The 20,832-nt window shown below is 39.2% G+C and overlaps 1 long non-coding RNA gene across 2 annotated transcripts; it reads left to right on the top strand.

Annotated features, from left to right (window-relative positions):
* Nucleotides 1–491: 491 nt before the first annotated feature.
* LOC115340831 lies at nt 492–16,134 on the top strand. 2 transcript variants are annotated; one of them, XR_003923202.1, is made up of 3 exons: nt 492–601; nt 11,912–12,054; nt 16,032–16,134. It is a non-coding gene; the product is annotated as an uncharacterized LOC115340831 (long non-coding RNA). The 2 variants fall into 2 exon arrangements; XR_003923201.1 differs by lacking the exon at nt 492–601 and adding an exon at nt 771–945.
* The last annotated feature ends 4,698 nt before the right edge of the window (nt 16,135–20,832 follow it).

Below are 20,832 nucleotides of genomic sequence, written 5' to 3' on the forward strand. Positions count from 1 at the left end.
TTTTTGACTTGGGATTTAGAATGTCGCAATGCACTTTGAAGAGGGCAACACTTAAAGAGAAGTCAAAAGCCGCATCTACAAAACATTGGGACGGTGGCTGTTCATCTGCCAGGTGGGATGAGTGAGGGGGAATGCATTACACAACACTCCAATATTTGCACTGCACTGGCTTCCCCTTCTTTTCTGGGTACAATTCAAAGGATTGCATTTGATCTAGCCCTACAGAGGATTAAAGGAGGATTAAGAGGATGAACAAGTCAGTTGATGGAAGTTTGCCATTGATTTCAACAAGGCCAGGATTTCACCTCTGGTGACTGCCCTCTGTAATCAGAAAAACGTGGCTCCTCTTGGGCCTGTTACAAAGGACAGGATTGAGAGGATTAAATTTTTGCAGTTAAGCAATCAAATGTCTAGAAGTACCAAACTCAGCAGATATGAAACCATTCCTCCCCTCCTTTACAGATGTGTATAGCAGAGAAGCTTCTGACGATGTAACTGTGCGCAGGAGGGAGAGGAGCGGTGGGACCCACGAGCGTGCGAAGAAGGGAGTGATGGCCCTTGCAGCGAGTGCCTCCATTCCAGAGAGGAAGCCTCAGCCCAGGTTAGTCTCTGAGTAAGAGTCCTTGGGCTATAACAAGGGCAAGTGGCAGCGGATGAAATAGCCTACCTGATAAAATTGTAGGAAGGAGCTGTAGCAGAGAAGTACAAGAGAGATCACAGTTATTACTAGCAATCCAAACAGCTAAAATCCTCCTTCGCTTGTCGGACGTGGCACTGCTCGCCTCTTGGCAGCTGCTCGACAAAGGGTTTGTCATCCCAGAGGCAGAGGGGCCGGAGCAACCTCTTTCTCCACCTGCTGACAAGCAAGAGAGCTGTTCTCATGTCGAGGGAGGACATGGCTGCCAGGAAAACTTCAAGGATGGTCCCAACTCATCCTGCTGAAGGGTAGCATCATCCTCTTCTTTTTTTCTCCACCCCCCCCCCCCCCTTTGTTTTTTTTATTCCCTGTGGTAAGTTGTGTCTCTAAGGTGGCACCAAAAAACATAGCTTCTGATAGTTCAGCCAATGTTTTGTCCTAACTACCCTTATCCTTCAAAATAGGATAGTATTTTACCCGATGCATTGTGTTGCATTTCAATAACAGAACAGCCATGTCTCAGATTATAGCGTTACCTGATATCTCAATTTTATCATGTAACTTTATCAAATGAAATTTGGTTTTTTTAAAGCTTATCACAGAAACAGAACAAGATTAGTGAAAATAAGGTGGGTTGAAATGGGATGACAGGTCCTTCTGGTCAGTTGTTAAATTTAACTATTTTAGATTGGCTGCCTAAAGAGACTGTTTTTTTCAGAACCACAGAGTTTATTCTTTTTGATGTCTCCAGAAAGAGGGTATACATTTCTCTTTATAAAGAGCACATTAAATCCTGGTTGTACCGAAGTTGGTGACAAAACTTCAAAAGAGACGGGTTGTACCTTGATTTAATTAGATGGGCTGGCACTATTTAACTTGTGGAGTAGAGCTTTTTTTTATCTGATTAGGATAGTAGTTTTATTAGCTTTTCATCTGGCTTTAGTTTTATTGTGAAACGTTCACTTTCCACTCGATTTGTGCAATACTAGTGTTGTGAGGAAAATATCTGATTGTCGGGGAGAACCAAGTTATTGCTTTAGCAAGATGGCAGGGAGAAAACCTACTTCATTCATTTATGCCTTCTAAAGGAGCGCTACTCTAATTTTTATTCATTTCATAACCAAAGAACGATACCTTGATTGAATATATTGATGGGTTAATTTTCTTTATTTGTATAGTAATAAATTCAGACCTAATTTTTATGTCCATTAATGGAAATGAAGGTAAATGTACTTTCAAATTTGTAATGACGTCTTAATGCTTTGTCTCAGTTTTCTCTCCTTGATTATGTAGGAACATTTTCTTTTAATGCAAAGCATTAATTAATTCATTAGAAAAGGATTATTATTCCACTGAAGACAAATATATTTGGCTTTAAAAGAACTTTGTTATCACATTATTTAAGCTTGTCCAGATACATAGCACAAGACATAAGTTCTCACATGTATTTCTAATTCATTTTCTGTAAATGGATTCAGAATTTTAGTGTTTTTCCAGTCCCATGATTCTAAAATGTAATTGTATTTCTTTGTAGATCTAAGATTAATCCCTTTGTCTAATTGTGGCACTCTTTTCTTGATTCATCATATTTAAAATGAGTAAAGATGATTACCAAGGCAAGTTATTGCTGCAGGTCTTGCAGCCTGTGCCTGTGGTGCCTGTTTCAAGAAACTTTGTGACACGGATTTTTCAGAAATGACTCTGATGATTTTTCATAACTTTTTCAAGTGCTGATCAAGGGCTAGATTAAATAAAAAGTCTAGCTGGTTAAAGATGAAGAAGGATTTCCAAAAAGTATGGCAATGAGAGAGATAGGCATATACCCTCCATAAGAATTTTAGGAATTACAGAGGGAACCTCTGTATAGCTATATGTATAGCTATCTTGAAGGCATTTGAAAATCTAGCCTGCACACTAAGCCAGCTAGCTCTCACATCCCAAACACTCTTCCTGAAAATGAGACTAGGTCCAGATCCACAAAGGCATTTTCTCCTGACCTCAATGGAAAAAAACCCACAGGTAATGTATGTGGTAAAGGTTAGTCAAGGTGCGTTGGTTTTGCTAGGAGAACTTGACAGAACTTTCAGCAGTGAAGTATCTCAGTATCTCTGTGGGGCTGGACCTTACAGACTTTATGCACAACTGGTTCTGGGGACATTTTTAAATTATGCTAACAGTGGCGACCACAAACATGCAGTTTCTGCAGTTTTCTCAGTCCCATTTAGGTAAATAAGCTTTCATGAAATAGGATGAAGGCATCTACGCAACCCTGTGATCTTTACGTGGTCTTCTAACATTACGTTGAATCTGCTGTGCAAAATTAATCAGCTGCTTTATTTTTTCAAATTAGCAGTGTAGGAATTTGACCTTGCTTTTGAGAGGTAACAGAAAGCCTGTCTGTTCTTTAAGACCCTAAAGCTCAACTTTCACTTTCTCTTTGAGCTTATTTTTATAAAGCAATGAACTTGTGTGGGTGAAGAAGGGGGAAAAGCACCCTGGAAAAATTCAGAGATTAAATTACCGATATAAAGACAACTTTTTTCTGCCACTGGAAAGTGCAGGAGGCAAGAGAAGGGGCGAGAGTATGAAGGAAACAGCTGTATCTGTTTCATAAGGACTTTCCCTCTAAATACCCTGGGAGTTATGAGAATGGAGCCACGACAGAAACAGGCCTTCAGCACGTAATTCATTGTCTTGTTCACTGAGGTCAGGAGAAAATAGCCAGCACGCTGCATGGCAAATATGTTAAAAACCCCAACAAAATCACATTAGACAAATGCATTACAGGGAGGGAAGTGATTTGATTTGTACATTATCAGGCAATACTGTGGAAAAAATGCTATCGTACTTCTCATCCAGTCACATAATGCACTGGTACTGGTAACGCTGACAAGTAATGCTGGAGTCTTTACAAAAATCTTCCCTGTACCTTCCTGGATCTTGCTCGCATCCACAATTAGTTGCATGCTAAGACAAGTCAGAGAGTTCTGCCATACCTCTGTGAAAGTCTCAAAGTCACAGCTCCATATATTATTTAAATAAATGAATGGGCTACAGTAAAACATGAAAATAACTCCATCTGGATACTCATAATAAATCATACGAGTTCTGGTTTGGTTGTTTTTTTGTTGGTTTTTTTTTTTTTTTTTCAGAGTGTGATGTCATCAGAACCCTTCAACAGAATTATTTTGCTGTATCTCGTCTATTATTCTGTATATTAACAGAGAAACAGCTGTCATTCTGATGAATGTCCTGAGGGCATTCAAAATAATGGCATGTGAAAGTATTGCCAAAAATACTTGGCATCAACCACAAATCATTACTGGAGTTCAACATCCTGATCAACGTTTAATGAATTATGATCAATTTTAAGTGACCATTTATCATCTCACATTGACTGGCAAGCAAAATCTTTGACAGAATAGCAAAACAGGCCTAATGCCAATTGTTGCCAATGTCTGTGTTTGACTGAAGACCCTTCTACCCCGTGAACAATCCACTGCAGCATTCAAAATATAGGAAACTGTGACAGGCACTCTGATCCCCATCCAAAGCATTGTTCCAACTCTTGTTGCTCTAAGTATAGGAAAGATACTGAAGTGCAAATGGAAGTGTTAGAAACTTTATTTTGCTAATATTCAACGTGTTCGTAGGATAGAAATTATTCAAATTTGGGAGGCAATAAGATTAGTTTCTCCATCAAAAATAGATCATTTCTATCCAGCCAATATTCTATTGAATTTGAATTTATATTGTGTCCTTCCTTTCATGTTCATGCCTTCTTTAATCATGTCTGCAACATCAAAATTCTGTTTGATTTTGTAACCTTAGTGTGGTTTGTTTCACAGCAGATAGGTGGGTTCCACAGCCTATTTCTGCCACTGAAATGGTTAGGCTTTTAATAAAAATAGTGGCTCACGTCTTTGCACAAGTCTTTTGAAACACTTAAGTACAGGAATTTAGTCTTGGAACAAATAATTGCACACCAATTCAGCACTTGTTTTCATCCAGGAGTATGTCTGTAGCTTATAATACGAGATTAAGGATGGACAGACACCTTAGTACAGATATAATGGTTCAAAGGCTCTTACGCAAACTCTTGACGTGGTAGTGTTTTTTATTCATATTGCATATATATATATATATATCATAAAACATTTAATGAATAAGTTTAGAGTTTATATCTTTATTGGAAAAACCTAAGTGAGCCAAAGTCAGAGTGCAGTTAACTCGATACTATTGCAGCAAGTCTCTCAAACTTGAAAATTGATGATGGCAATGATTTCTATAGCACTATGTATGGTTATGAACAATCTAATTCCTATCCAAATTCCAGTGTATTCACACTGTGCATACCCTCCTCAAATCCTCAAAGAGCTTTTTTCTAATGCAATATCTGAAGCTCATTCTTCATTGGTCCCAATGGCACTAATCCAAAAGGAGTTTAATTTACGTATTTCCTTAACAAGATTGCCAACAAACCCACAACCTTCCTACAAGGAAATCGTTACAAAAACTTAAAATGTGCAAGAGAGCGGACTGATGTGTACTGCAAAGAACTGACTTCTGTGTATATTTATTTGCACAGCTCTTAAAAGTGTAGGAATACCATTCAAGATGAGACAGTCTAGCCAAAAAGGCCTGCCTGAGTGGCCAGCAAAAGAGAGGAAAAATTCCTCCTCAGAGCAATAATTCTTCTGATCTTCCGCTGCCGGTAATATGCACTTAAAGAACATACTTGTTTATGAGAGACCTCAATGGTTTCTTCTTTCCTGAATTTGTCATACTGCCATTTCAACTCATTGAAATGTTTGGAATCCACAATATCTTTTGGCAATGAGTTTCCATGAAACAATTAAAGTAGGAAAAAAATACTCCTTTTCTTCATTTGTAACCTGCTGCCTCATCACTTCATGTGACACCCCCTTCTTCCTGCAGTGTGTGGACAGTGATTAATGCTTAACTTCTTTTCATCTTCTTTATGCTATTTGTAATTTTATAGCCCTTTAATCTTCTTTCCCCTCAATCATTCTTTTCCTGGCAGACTTTTACAGGCGTATTTGCCATTGCAAAATCAGGGAGCGTCTCCCTTAGCACAAATGGTTTTGTTTGAATGCAATAGAACAGCGTGGGAACAGAGCACTAGGTATAGGTTAGCAATACAGGAGAGAATTTCTTAATGCTGGACCCTATTTTTTTGTCCTATGAGCTGTCAAAGATAAGCTCTGGCTCCGTAATGTACTATTGGATTTGACATTGTATAATTATTACTGCCATCTACTCCACTGTGAGGTTCTTTCTCGTTAAGGGCATACATCTGTGTGTCAACCCGAGGAGGCTGCCATAGATTTGTTAAAATATCCATTACGGCTTATTACATGGGAAAGCATGTGGGCCATAATGTTTTATTCGGAAAAATTATCTCACAGGTACCTGGGGTTTGGACCAGGTGCTTAAAGAGGAAGATTTGCTTGCTGACAAATATTCTTCCTTTTTTTTTTTTGGTGTGTATTAAATTAATGGGAACCATATGGTGAAGTACAGAAAAAACCCTGTGTTACTATCCCTTGCTAACTACAGCCACCTGTTATAATGGCCAGACTAATAGCAGGCCTGTTGGTGGTTGCTATTAACATACTCAGAGCCATTCTCAGCTTTTTTTGGCAGTCATATAGAATTGTGCGTTACTCTCCTCAAAACTGAAAATCCTGTGATGAGTTGTTTTACAGATTCTGACGGCCAATATGGGGCAGCCATACGTAACCTTTCCTACTTAAAAATCTGCTTGCTTTAGTTTTCAGTAACCTTATGATAAAGTACAGTCTGGTTTTGTGTTTATGTGCTATTCGGCTTAGGAGGCTCACGCCCACTAATTCTCAAGTTCTGACATGAATGTGTCATTGTGGTGGTTTTTTTTTCACTACCATCATATTTCACCTTCCTCTCATTCTCTGTGCCCCATTCGCTGTGATCATGCCTTAACTCACTTGATTCTCTAATTTCAGTTGTTTGTCAACGTGCCTAAAAGCAGTATAAGTGGATCCCCTGGTAAATTAACAATTGGGGCCTATTGAAAATGTGAACTCATCCTTTATAATCAAATCTGTTCCATCGGTCTTGTTCTTGTGATAAATAGGCTGCGGAATAATTCTGTGTAATGAGTTTCACGTACTACTTAACCGTTATTGTTAACGTAAGCAATGTCCTCTGCCATATGTATTTGAAACAGTAATCGTACTTCCCTATCGTATTTTAAAGTCAAAAGGAGTGAATCTGTGAATGAAAAGGGTAAAACCAGCTTATAACTTCTTTTTATCTGCTTTGTTGCCTCTGCTCCTTAAAGAGCTACCAAAGTGTATTTTGAAAGAAAAGCAACAAGCTAAGAATTGTTAAAACTAGCAGGGTCAAGAGTGTGGTTGGATTATAACCTTACCAGTCACTAAACTGCTGTTCAGACACTACACCCAGTGAGCAGCGGCAGTCAGTGCCGGTATCGGGAGAAGAACGTTTCAGTCGCTGTACTGGATCCAGCTGAAGAGTGGAGGAAGAGATTGAAAACATCCTGAATGTTTTGAGGAGAAGATGTTAGCTCTGTAGATTGCATGGTAAAATGTATTCTTAGGACTCGAGACAGGAAAATACTCCCTTTCATGAAGAATAAAATGAGATTGAAATGTACTTACCCCTAAGAATTTGCTGCTGCACTTCTGGAGATGAAGAATACGCCACTGTTGAACTGACCCAGTGTGTCTGTTCTTACAAGTTCCGCCTCATGCTCTGGTCTTCAAGAGCACAGTTTTCCATACATTTAATGATTGGTTTTGAGGTTAGCCCATTAGTTTCTTAACAACTCATTTCAAGATACTTGTCTTACAGATTTCTTGATTTACTGAAGAATGACAATTCTTTAGAAGATTTTAGGGAAAGGAGCATTCTTCCTATTCAATGTATATCAGAGAATAAGCCTGCTTCTAATCACCTATGAGTTCAACATCTGGAGCTCAGGATATGGTGCCACTTAAACAACCATCATGTATAATAATTATTGGTCACAAATATTTCTCAAATTTGATTTTTTTCAACACTGGCAGAGCAGAAAAGCATCAGCTGGCAGAGTGGGGCTGGCAATTCTGCATATGTGTGCAGCAGCCCTGAGTGAATTGGCTAGCTCGGGTTTGGAAGGTCCATAACTTCATTTAGATCAAACTGTACCTCAGTAAGTAAACCTGTATCAGAACACACAGGGGAGGAGGGGAATTTGTAGTGACAGTCCCAGCTCCCTGAACTATTTATCCATTTTACATTGGCTGTAAGAAGGAGCAGAGAGACATTTAGGGACAAAGACAGGAATCTAGATCTCCAGTCATCTCTTTTCACTTTGAAACTTGAGTGACTTTCTGCCTCATAACTTCTGCTGGCTGGAGGGATCATATTTTCAGCGAGACCTGTGGCGAGGTAATTTTCTGGGTAAATAGGAGCTTAACCCCTGGAGTTAAGAAGGCTTTTTGGTTTGGGGTTTTTTTTGTGAACATAAATAGGTTTCGGACAGAATTACAGATAGATACTTAACTGTGTTGGAGACAATTTTGTTCAAATTTTCAGCATTAATTATTGGCTGCCTTTGTTGTTCTCTCTTCAGCACGCTGGAGACTGCAGATAGCTTTTCTTGACATGTAATTCTTGCCTTTTAATGTACAGAGGTGTTAGATGCTTGACTCAGGCATGTGAATTCCACTCTAATGAATAGCTGTGGGCTGTGACCCCTTTTTAGAGCTGTCCCTCTGTACGGACTAGTACTATTTTCCTACCTTAGAGAGTTATTATGACTATAAATACATTCAAGATTGTGAATTGCTCAGATAATAATAGGAGAGTGGCACAATAGAATGGGTATCTAGAGGAGAACTGGATGAAATAATTTGGCTGTCATTTTTTCATGTAATAAAAATAAATGAACACATCTTTGGTGACGATGAAATATTTTCTGAATTAATTTCAAGTCATTGCAGTGTTTGTATTGTGGAAAAATGCAAAGTAAGAAATGTCAAACTTTTCATTTTGACATTTACAATTGGAATATCTAATTTACTTTTGAGTTGAGAAGTAGTCTTTTATCTTCCAAAAGTTTCAGTGCTCTTTGAACCAAAACAAAGGGTAACAAACAATCTTCTTCATCTGAAATAATTTTTTTTTCCTCCAGCTTCTCAATTTTCCATATTTTCTAAGAAAGGAAATTGTTTCAGGTTATCTGCAAAATTTTTTTTAATTTGATTTTTTTAGAACTGCTAGGGAACCAAAATATATAATGTATAGTGAATCCCACTGTGTGACTGACAGCAGCTGACAGCTGTGCTGTGTAACTTGCTGTTCTTCTTAAGGTCTATTACTTTCTCTGTTTTCAAGCATGTGTATTTATGACAAAGGCAGATAACTGCTAAGGACAGATAATTAAGAAGTGAAGAGGAAAATGTCCCCCCTTCTCATGAGAGTTAGTAATAATATGTTCCTGCTCCGAGCCAAATTCCCTAAGGAGCACTCAGTTTAAGACAATTATAAGCTGAATTATTTGTAAGTGTAACTGAGTTCCTAAGGTAGTTTATCAACAGTTATCAAGATACAAATATGGTAGATAGCAATACTATAATTTTTTCTCCAATGACATCATCTCCATTATTATTATAAATTCAGTTCTGCTTCTTTTTATGTATAAACAGAGCATTTTATCACATGATATTTTCTTCAGATATTGCAATATTTTTACATGGGTTAGTTTTAAATGTATATTTCCACCTTCGTTTCATCATCAACCTTGTGTATGCAGGCAGAGACTATTATTACTGCTTTCAATTTCTTTCCTATTTGCTTAATAGCTGGTTTCAGCTGATGTGACCTTTTACTTGATAAAAAGAAAATAGAGCATCAATGGATTGCTATCATCAATAGGATACAATTAACCAGGCGATGATTTAATGAAAGAATAATGTCAGAAGAACTGTGTTGGAAAAGCTATTTTAAGACTTGGAGACAATTTTATGCAAAAAGCATATGCAGAAGGTAGTGATTTCATTAGCATAGTGCTTAGGAGTTGACAGCATCCTTGATTTTCTTCTCTTTTCTCTAATTTTATGCTTAAGTGATCATTGAGGTAAGTGATGTGGAAGAGAGAAGTACTTCTCCTTTGTCTTTAAAAGATGAAGCAAAACATTTAAAGACTAAAAGGAGGCTTCAGTCATCTGCCTTCCCAAATTACTGTAGTTGCCAAGTAATGAAAGCTGTGACCCCCGTTAAATGCAGCATGATCTTTGCTCGCTGGCTAGGTAGTACCTGATCCAAACAGTTCTAAGCAGGTAACAAGAAGATACCCTGAGCATTGTTTTTAAGGGCATTATTTTGTAAACTGCATGACCTGTCTTTTGAATAAAAGAGCTCAAAGAAAGTAACGAAGGGTGTCTTGTCACCAGTGAAAACTGAAACTGTGTTGTTTGTCAAGAGCTTCGTTATGGAAATATTGTGTGCTGAAACATACTACATATAAAGCTTTCACTTTCTCTCACTTTATTATTCCTTTTTTATCTCATCTTTAATGTGACTTTGTCATTCATATTGCAAATGTCTCTCTTCTCATATTCAGCTAGAAAGACATAATGTCCCATCCCACCAAAATAAAATACAGCTGGACCAACAACTCATCAAACATCATTCATTGATTAATCAGATTTTCAAAATATGAAATACCTTGTCTTAAATCAACTGTGCATTTATTAAGCTTTTCTTCCTCAGAAGTATTTCCCGTTACTTTAGTATTGTCCATATATTATGGCCAGGCTACGATATTCCATGTTTAGGCTTTCATTGCAGTAAGAATTGGAAATAAACATAACAAGGATAGTCTCAGAGTCCAAAAGCTTGCATGTGAAGAGGTTAAATAAGAAAAACATAGCAGAGAAACAGGAATACAAAATGATACACCATCGCGGCTCTGGAGAAGAATCAGTTATGCCAAACGTAGTTTTGTGCTGACATAGGGACTGTGTCATTGGTCTGAAAGGGACAGGTTATCTCTGCTGTAAAGCACAATGGAAACATGGAGAAGAGGAAGCGGATGAAGTGACCAGTAAAACTAGCTCCAATAATTATGTCAAAAGCCAGACCACAGAAAATTGCACTCCAACTAAGTATTAAAATGATCATATTTTAAAATAAGGGTAAGTTCAGGAAATATGATAGGAATTATTAGTGTGCTAGAAAAGCACACTGTTAGCCAGCCAAGTTTCTTTCCCCTCTGAAGGCATTAGGTCTATTCTGGGCATTCAGAGCAGGGTGGCTTTGAAATCCATATTTCAGATTTCCGAATCTGTACAAAACCTTATGGAAAAGAAATATGGTCAAAAAAAATACGAGCAAGCTATCTCTAGACAACCATCTAATGTGTGTTATTTTGCCCCTCGTATTCCAAGATAATGGCTCTAGTTGAAGTAGAATTAAGAGCTCTGTTAGGATTTGAGTGAAGGTATCTTAAAAAGCAGGTTATATATAATATACTGAGTTTACAGCTCAGGAAAAGTTGTTGCAGTGAAATTTCTGTTCATACAGAGAGCAAGCCAACATCCTGCAGAGACATACAGAATTTACTCTTTCTAACTTGCTTATTTAAAAAAAAAGATGTCAAAATATTCCTTGCAACATACTTTTCCTGTTCACGCATTACATCTTGGAGTAGTGCTCCTCAAGTTACTTTAGTGTGCTCATGCTATGACTTCTATGCATGTGTAGCCTTGCGGTCTCCCAACAGCTATACTGCTCTCTATTGAAATACTTAGTGTAGCATCAAAACCAATTGAGTCTGTATGAGCTTTTTTGGGAAAATGATTTTGTATCGTGTTGTGACAAATCTTGTACTGTATTCTTTTGTTTGTTCTTATTTTTATCCTGCTAACAGTACTTCTGTCCTAACTTCATGGGCTATTTGTTTCTACTACAGGACTCATGACTTTATGTAATTGCTGAAGAGTCATCTAGAGCCTAGATTACTAACTTTAAATGATAGATTCTTTCTTTGTTGTTGTTCTCTTTTCTCCTCTGCTACTCTATATGAGATAAGAACTATTGATATGTTGTTGATAATTCATTCAGGCCTGAGCAATATCTTCACAATTCTGCTTTCCAGATAAAGCTGCAGATGAAAGAATCAGATAAATTATTAAAGCAGACAGACAATGTCTTCTGGTTTACACTCAATTTATTTTTTTGTTACTGACCATGTTTCCATGATAGATTAATACTATTCAACTGGAGTTTTATATTGGACGCCATGTGAAATACCAACTTCTTACAAGAACACATATTATGACATTATGTTGGCATTTGCAAAGTATCAACAACCAGCACAACTGACACAGACCAGGGAGTCATTAAAAGTAAGTATTCAGCACATTACTAAAGAAAGAAAGCAAGCACAGTAACCAATTATTCTTTTATACTGCAGTTACATTGTTGTGACTCTTGGTGTCAGGTGAGTAATTCTTTATTTATGCCTAAAAAAGAAGAAAGAAATTTATAGTGTGTGAAAACTTTGGGAAGAGATGGGTAAACTTGTACTTTCCAAACTTGTGGGTGGAATACAAGATGCCTAAGTTAAGAGACTAATCTCTATGGGCACCATACATAATCAGCCGTGAGAGAGAAGTGCTGCAACAGTGGGTGATTCAGAGCAGGATATTAAATAGGTGTCTCAAGAATACACCATTTTATTTCCATTTTTCCATTCTAATTAATATATATATATGATGTGACTCCATTTTAACGATGGTGTTCTTTTCTCTTTCTTTCTAGTACTGTAACTTCACTATGATAATATTCATTTCTGTTTGTTTGTAGTCCAGTGGGAGAGGAAGACAGGCTAATCCTACATAAATTTTCAGCACATTAAGAACTAGGGGCTCTCTCTTAAAGCTGTATGTTCTGAATCCCTACTTGACCTGGAAGAACAGCTTGTTACTGAAGTGAAACAAATGTAAATTCCAAATTAAAAAAAAAAAAAAAAAAAAAAAGGCAAGGGGACATTTAATTATCAAATTTGCTTCTGCCAAAATGAGCTTCCAATTTTCTTCTGTTTTTTCATTCTCTGGAAAACCTGCAAAAATGAGATAACCCTTAATCCAAAACTCATTCTCTTTATTTACTCTCTCTGCTTTCCTCCTTGTCTTGAATTTCTCTGTTTTACCAAGTATTGCATATAAAGGATGCAAGAGGTTTCAACCGCAATTCTTTCAAACAGGAAGTGGTTCCGACTTCAACAGCTATCGCATGAGAGTGTAGTATACCAGGGAAAACTAAGTGATGGCTTATGCCAACCTCAGTAGCCTGTTTAGGGAAACACCATATACTCCTATACTCAAGAATCATAGAATCGTTTAGGTCAGAAAAGCACTTTAAGATCATCGAGTCCAACCATAAACCTAACACTACCAAGTCCACCACTAAACCGTGTCCCTAAGCGCCACATCTACACATCTTTTAAATACCTCCTGGGATGGTGACTCCAACACTTCACTGGACAGCCTGTTCCAATTCTTGACAATCCTTTCAGTGAAGAAATTTTTCCCAATAGCCAATCTAAACCTTAACCAGCACCCACCTTGCTACAGCCTCCTTTCAGGGAGTTGTAGAGAGCGCTAATGTCTCCCCTCAGCCTCCTTTTGTCCAGACTAAACAACCCCAGTTCCCTCAGCTGCTCCTCAGAGGACTTGTGCTCTAGACCCTTCACCAGCTTCTTTGCCCTTCTCTGGACACGCTCCAGCACCTCAAGGTCTTTCTTGTCGTGAGGGGCCCAAAACTGAACACAGTACTCAAGGTGCAGCCTCACCAGTGCCGAGTACAGGGGGACAGTCACTGCCCTGCTCCTGCTGGCCACACGATTTCTGAAACAGGCCAGGATGCTGTTGGCCTTCTGGGCCACCTGGGCACACTGCTGGGTCACATTCAGCCAACTGTCGACCAACACCCCCAGGTCCTTTTCTGCTGGGCAGCTTTCCAGCTGCTCTTCCCCAAGCCTGTAGCGCTGCATGGGGTTGTTGGGACCCAAGTGCAGGACCCGGCACTTGGCCTTGTTGAACGTCGTACAATTGGCCTCAGAAAAGTGATCCAGCCTGTCCAGATCCCTCTGTAGACCCTTCCTACCCTCAGGCAGATCAGCACTCCACCCAACTTGGTGTTGTCTGCAAACTTACTGAGGGTGCACTTGATCTCCTTGTCCAGGTCATTGATAAAGGTATTACAGAGAACTGTCCCCAAAACTGAGCCCTGGGGAGCACCACTCGTGACCGGCCACCGACTGGATTTAACTCCGCTCACCACCACTCTTTGGGTCTGGCCATCCAGCCAGTTTTTTACCCAGCAAACAGTACACTCGTCCAAGCCATGAGCAGCCAGTTTCTCCACGAGAATTCTGTGGGAAACAGTGTCAAAGGCTTTACTAAAGTCTAGGTAGACAACATCCACAGCCTTTCCCTCATCCATTAAGTGGGTCACCTGGTCATAGAAGGAGATCAGGTTATTCAAGCAAGACCTGCCTTTCATAAACCCATGCTGGCTGGGCCTGATCACCTGGTTGTCCTGTACGTGCCATACACCTTTAATCTTTTAAAATAATTTAGACATTTTTTTGCTGACACTTGTCTTGATGCATGCATTGTCTGAACATACCTAATAAAAATGCTAACTTGCAAATTCCCATTTGAATTACATAGTGCATTCAAGATTGGCAAAGTAATAGCGATTGTCCAGCAGGAAGAGCAAACTGTTATTTTTTTCAGTGCTTTGAAAGATTCCTGCATTTGTTATTACAGATAAGAGAAGAGCTCACTCCAAATTCCTTTTAATTGTTTCAGTCAAAATGTCATATGTGTGCATGACTCATGCAGTTCATTTAGCATTTACTGTTTAAACCTCATAGGCATGGAAATATAGGGGATTTCTTGCAAAATGAGCTGAACAGCATGAGATGATTGAAAGACTAGTGATCAGATTGTCCAGAAGTATTCATAGTAGGGAAAAAAACCCAGAAGCTTGTTATTCACTTTGATTTCAGTACTGCAAAACAGAAGTCAAAACCCCATAAAGTACTATGATTCTTTTTAAGTAAAAAGACTTTACTTTTCTGAAGAAATTACCTTTTTATAAAGCACATACCTGGAAAAAATAATAAAAATGAAAGATCAAATTTGATGCAGATCAATTTATGTATCTTATCTTTAGTATTTCATCTCGTATAACTTATCTCTATCCTCTGAAAAGGCCCACTGTAACCCTTAGAGTAGAATAATGTGCTATCTATAGGGTATTTTGAAATTACTTATTAGTTGTAGTTAACACAGCTCCTTATGAAATTCCTGTTTATGTTTGCATTTCAGACAGTGCAAACTGAATGTTGTGCAATTCTCAGCACATTTTTTCAGGAATGGAGAAGGGTGTTGGTGAATGAATCAAGAGTAAAGTAGTTTGCCAAGCATTACCTTTTTTCTTTGACATAATTATGGGATAAGGTTCATGTACTGGTTTTCAATCGTTATTTTAAAAGCCAAGGATTCTATATTGCTTTCCCATTACTACTTCTTACTTACCTGTTAGCACATATACTTCTGCTTATGAAATTTTCTCTCCAGCTTCTAGGGTATTTATGGGAGAGAACTGTTTTAGAACCAAGAAGAAAATTCACTGTCTAACTACAAAGATGCCAGTAAAATATATTGGGGAAATTTGATTATATAAAAGACATAATTTACATCTCTGGAAGTTTCTTAAAACATTAAATCTCACTGCAGATAAAGAGGCCAAAATTTTGCTTAAAATGTCATGGCTGCTTTGTGTCATTTGCCTGTATTTCTAGAAATAGCATCAAGGATAATTTTCTATCTACAACATTACTAGCAATCATTAACTGTAAAATGTAACTTCTCTTAATGAATATATATGATGGTATTACATGATTATACTTTTGTAGTTCAGTTATAGCTAATCATACTGTTAAACTTGCATTTGTAAGGGATAGCCTATGATTAGAGGTACTAGCAAGTGATGGTTCTTGAGGACTGTAAATATTTTTCCCCAGGCCTCAATTCAGTAAAGCACTTTTCCAGCCATTTACAGCAGTTCTCCATTTTCCAGTTCTGATAAGACCTGTTACAGCCTCACTGAAGCAAATAGACATTCGTATGGCCACCCCCCCCCCCAAATTCAAATCTCTGGCTGTCATTTGGAAGATAAAAAGAGAGAGGAAATTAAAAAAAGCCCAAAGCAGACGTGAAAATTATGGAAAACGTTTAAATTGTGGTTGTATTATCCAGGTAGTATAAACTAATCTTTTACAATCAGTATATGGACTTTTCTATTCCAGGTTCCATGTAAATGGTATTCCACTACAGCAGATACCCAAACACAGAAAGATGGGTCTGGCTTCAGATTAAGAGAGACAGCTATGCAGTATTCCCTTTAAGGAGGTAAGCAGATAAAAAAAACAGCCCAGAAATACTAGGAAGGGATTACTGAAAGGCTTCCTTGCTTTTGAACAGGAACAAGAGCAAATCTGAAACTAAAATATCTCACAGGAAAGTGTCGATTTTAATCATTGTTTAAACTACGTATTTTTTTTAAAGCTACTAACATGTCTTATTTGATCCTTTTAGAATGAGAAGTTCATTTGTTCAGTTCTAACAATGAATGTATAGGATAATATTATATGAATCCAGCTAAAAATTTCAGCCGTATTGTGTAAACATTAAAAAGAAAAAATCTGATCAAAATTAAACAAGGAATGCTAAATTTGTTTAAATGGCATACTATTATATTTTTGATATTTTGCCGCCTTGTTAGAATTTAAGCTAAGAAAAAAATTCTGACTCTAATTCTATTTCCCAGGGTTAGACAGACTTTTTCTTCCACTGCTATCTATCTGTGATACAGACAAGTGGTAGCCATAGGTTTCTACTTTTTTTTGTAGATATAACAGATATATTGGTGAAGTGGAGGCAGGAAAACAGGTTTAAAATGCAATTTGAGTGACAACAGGACGCTGTTATCAAAAGATAATAGAGCAGAATGTGTTATGTGTTAAAATGTGAAAACAGAGAAACAGTACAATCTGGTCTATGTGCATCCATCAAAGCAGCTTTTTTTTCTGTTGTTTTCTCAAGCCTTTATTTGCTTGAGGGGGGAAGAAAGTCCAAAAAACCCAAGGGCAAAGTGTTTAAATTAAAGTCAAATTCTCTGCAAATGCTGAGCTAATATCTAGTGATATTTCTTTTATCAGATTCCAGTCTTGTGCATTCAATTTTTAGTCTAGGTAGCGTACAGTCATACTAGAGTTTCTTAAAATCAACTGCAGTGTCTCTGTCCCTGAAGAAGATGCTATTCTCTGAGGTATAGCCAAACTGACACAGAGCAAAGTGGGGAAAGAAGGCATTTACACAACATGACCACACTGCTGAATGTACAGCAAATGCTTAATGGATTAGCCGAAGATAGAAAATTTTTTAAGCAACGTACAGTGGAGGTGGGGAAAAAAACTGAAGCGTTTCATGAATAATGGAAGTTGTACAATTCAGAGGTCCCACTGCTCAAAATACCTCTGAAAACCCCATTCTGAAACATTTGCAGAACCCAGGCCCAAGGGCCGGGAATTATTTAATAAAAAAATAAATACCGAGGCACAGGCATTTTCTAGGTCTCTCAAACTGGAATAGGATGTGTTGTTTAACAGATTTGATTATCAGAACAACATTGAGACCTGGCTTTTTACAGGACATAAAACCTGATAAAATGACCCCCACCTGCCGCTGCCTTTCAATGTCCTGAATCACCTTGTAAAAATTGATACCAGTGTGTTTGGGGGGGGAGTGTTGGTAGCGGGGTAGGGGCCGCAGGTGTGGCTCCTGTGAGGAGCTTCTAGAAGCTTCCCCGGCTCCAGGTGGGACCCGCCGCTGGCCCGGGCCGAGCCCGTCAGTGAGAGTGGTAACACCTGTGGGGAACAGGTTTGAGAAGGGGAACCTGCAGCCAGTGAGGGGAGTGGGGTGTGAGAGGAACCCCTCTGCAGGTGCCGAGGTCAGGGAAGGAGGAGGGGATGCCCCCCCAGCCCGCGGTGAGGCGGCAGGCTGTGTCCCCCAGCCCACGGAGGGCAGCGGGGGCCCCCCAAGATGGCTGCCGCTCTGTGGTAAAGCCCGCGCTGAGGCAGTCTGTGACTGAAGGACTGCAGCCCATGGGAAGGACCCGCGCTGGAGAACTTTGTCAAGGACTGTCTCCTGCGGGAGGGACCCCAGGCCAGAGCAGGGCCGAGCGAGGAGTCCTCCTCCTCCCCCCAAGGAGAAGGGAGCGGCAGAGAGCAGGTATGGCGGGCGGAGCCCAGCCCCCGTCCCCTGTTCCCCTGCGCCGCCGGCGGGAGGAGGTGGAGAGAACCGGGAGCGGAGCGGAGGCGGGAAGGAGGGAGGGCGGGGGGGAAGGTGTTTTAAGATTTGGGTTTATTTCTTATTATCCTATTTTGATTTGATTGGTAACAAATTAAATTGATTTTGGTATTTTCCCCCAAGTCAAGTCTGGTTTTTGCCCGTGACCATAATTGGTGAGTGATCCCTCCCTGTCCTTGTCACGAGCTTGTTGTTATATTTTCTCCTCTCCATCCCACCGGGGTGGAGGAGTGAGCGAACGGCCTCGTGGTGCTTTGTTGTCAGCTGGGCTTACACCACGACACTAAACCCTAGTTCATTGAACACCAATTCCTTCCTAGAAGGGAACGGAGAGGTAGAAGGCTCTCCAGGCAGAAGGAGAGGAGAGCGCAAGGTGGATGGCTCTTGACCTCCCTTATACTGTATGGCAGTTTGGAGAACATTGTATGGATTTCTGTGGCCTGCTTTGTGCCCTTTTACTGTCTTAACCTTTGCAAGTTTGACTGTAAGGTCTTTAAGGACAGCCTGTTGACCCCGTTTAAAGAATTTGTGCAATACATAGGACTATGGGGCTCCCTGATTTCCTGTGATAAAAAATAGGATGGAGTTGGGGTGAAAGTAGTCTAAGAGGAATAGGCTAGTTGCTCTACCCCTTCTATCTGTGAGTATAACCCCAAAGTTTTGTTTGTTTTGCTCCTCTTCTGTGCTGAATGCTGGTTTGCTCATGAGGGGAGTGTGGCTACACAATTCTGCTGCGTGGCTGGCTTCTAACATCAGCTCATGGGGGGAAATGTCTGACTTCTTGCCCAGCTGAAGTTATTGTTGTGGACTGACCTAAGGTGAAACATTAGCTTTAAAATAATTCTGCCCTTCAAACATAGGCATGAATTCCACAGGGTCTCACTGGAAGTTACAGGAAAATATTTCCCACAGTTGCTTTTCCCAGTTAGAGTGTAGGGGGCTTCAACAGGAACCTAAGGAACTAAATCACATCCTCAACCCAGATGAGCCTCTGCCTTAGGCTTTGGTGGGATGCTGGACACCTGACCCAGCACTCCCAGGTCTCTTCCAAAGCATGTTGAAGGTAATGGTTACATTATCATTAACTCAATGGGCTTTAAACTATTCTCTCAATTTCCTTTGCTTAGTTCACACTTTGACAGCTCAGTGGAAAGGAAAGACCTGGACTTTTATCTCAGCAGCACAGATATACAAAAGAGAGTTTTACTCTGAGAAAGGCATAAGTGGCATTGTCTCCCGCTCTCCCTCGGTAGTATGGCATTTGTGATTCACACCATTTGTTCCTCAGTCACACACAAACATGCAGCTCGTGGAGTGGAGAGAGACAACCTCAGAAAACAGAACAAAGTATCACTGCTGATGGTGTGCAAATTATTTTAAATCTAAAGCCTAACAAGGAGACTTTAGAAATAATGGTATGTGTACTAGTTTGATGGAGCTTTTAGCTCAAGTTTGCTTTCCTAAATTTGTTCTGTAGCACAGAAAGGAAAGATGCAAGGAACAGTTAAGTGTAAATGCAGATATATTGGATCTGGCAAGCTTTTTGACTGTGAAACAGTAAACTCAAAAGCAAATCCTTTCTTTAGCATTATTGTCAATCAGTCAACAGGGAAAGCTATCCAAGCCGTTGATCACCTCAAATGAACATCTTTTAGCACTGCATTGAAAAACAATTCTGTTTCAAGAGTTTCTGTCAGTAAAAAACAGCCCTGAAACAATGTCCAAAAGCTGTTCAGAAGAACAATGAGAAAAGAATAACTATATAGGAGATGTGGAACAATGCAGCATGTGATGAGCAGGACAGATCTTTAGGAAAGAAAACTGTTTAATAAAGCATTTATTAATTCTCACTGTATCCTTCCCAAGATGTAAAGGAACAGTGAACTTCTCTAAATAACACTGCATTAAGTGCTGCATTTTTAGAAATGTTTGGTGTGCAAATTTCACTTAACAAATGACTTTATCTGCCATGATTAAAAAAATATTCTATTCATTTTTTCATTAAACTTTAAGTTAATTCCAAAGTTACAAAACACATTTTCTTACTGAGCTCTCCTCTGCTAATCCAGGCATTTGAATACAAGGTGGTGTAAACAGACAACTTCAAATACTGCAGTGAACTTTTTTTTTTTTTTTTTTTTTTTATGCAGGGTCCTTCATCAGTGGATTTTATTAGGAGCTCTGTAGAAGAACATAATGGTGAGTATGCCATGTCACAGGCCAGGGCACTGCTCTTATATCCTGATACAAAAATAAAGGTTCCTCTGAACTGTAGCAGTAGCTGGTGTAGCATATGCTGTATGCGGGCGGTACTGTTATTCTGCTTCCATGTTATGTTGCAACTTATATTTTTCATATCATAAGCCTGTTAAACCCTAATCCTCCTTGTCCCTCACCTTCCACTCAGTTCACCATCTAAATCTTAGGAATCGTTATGCACTCATCCCATTCAGGGTGACCGATGACTTGCTCACTGCCAGGCCACTTTACACCAGCCAGCATCAGCTCCTGAAGGCTGCACCTGGACTGCTGTGAAATGAGCTCAAAGAATAAAATACGAATAAAACTTAGGATCAGGCCTATCAAAAATGGCTAACGGTTTTGGATGTAAAGATTGCTCGGACTCTTCAAAAGGGCTTTGAATGAAGGATGAAAACTTTAGATGCTTCAGCCTGGCAGGTTTAGTAGTTTTCCATGAAAAAGTCAGGTTTTCTTCTTCATTATCTACAGCTAAGACAT

This window comes from Aquila chrysaetos, chromosome 4, assembly GCF_900496995.4.
Source record: "Aquila chrysaetos chrysaetos chromosome 4, bAquChr1.4, whole genome shotgun sequence".
Taxonomy (NCBI): Eukaryota; Metazoa; Chordata; class Aves; order Accipitriformes; family Accipitridae; genus Aquila; species Aquila chrysaetos.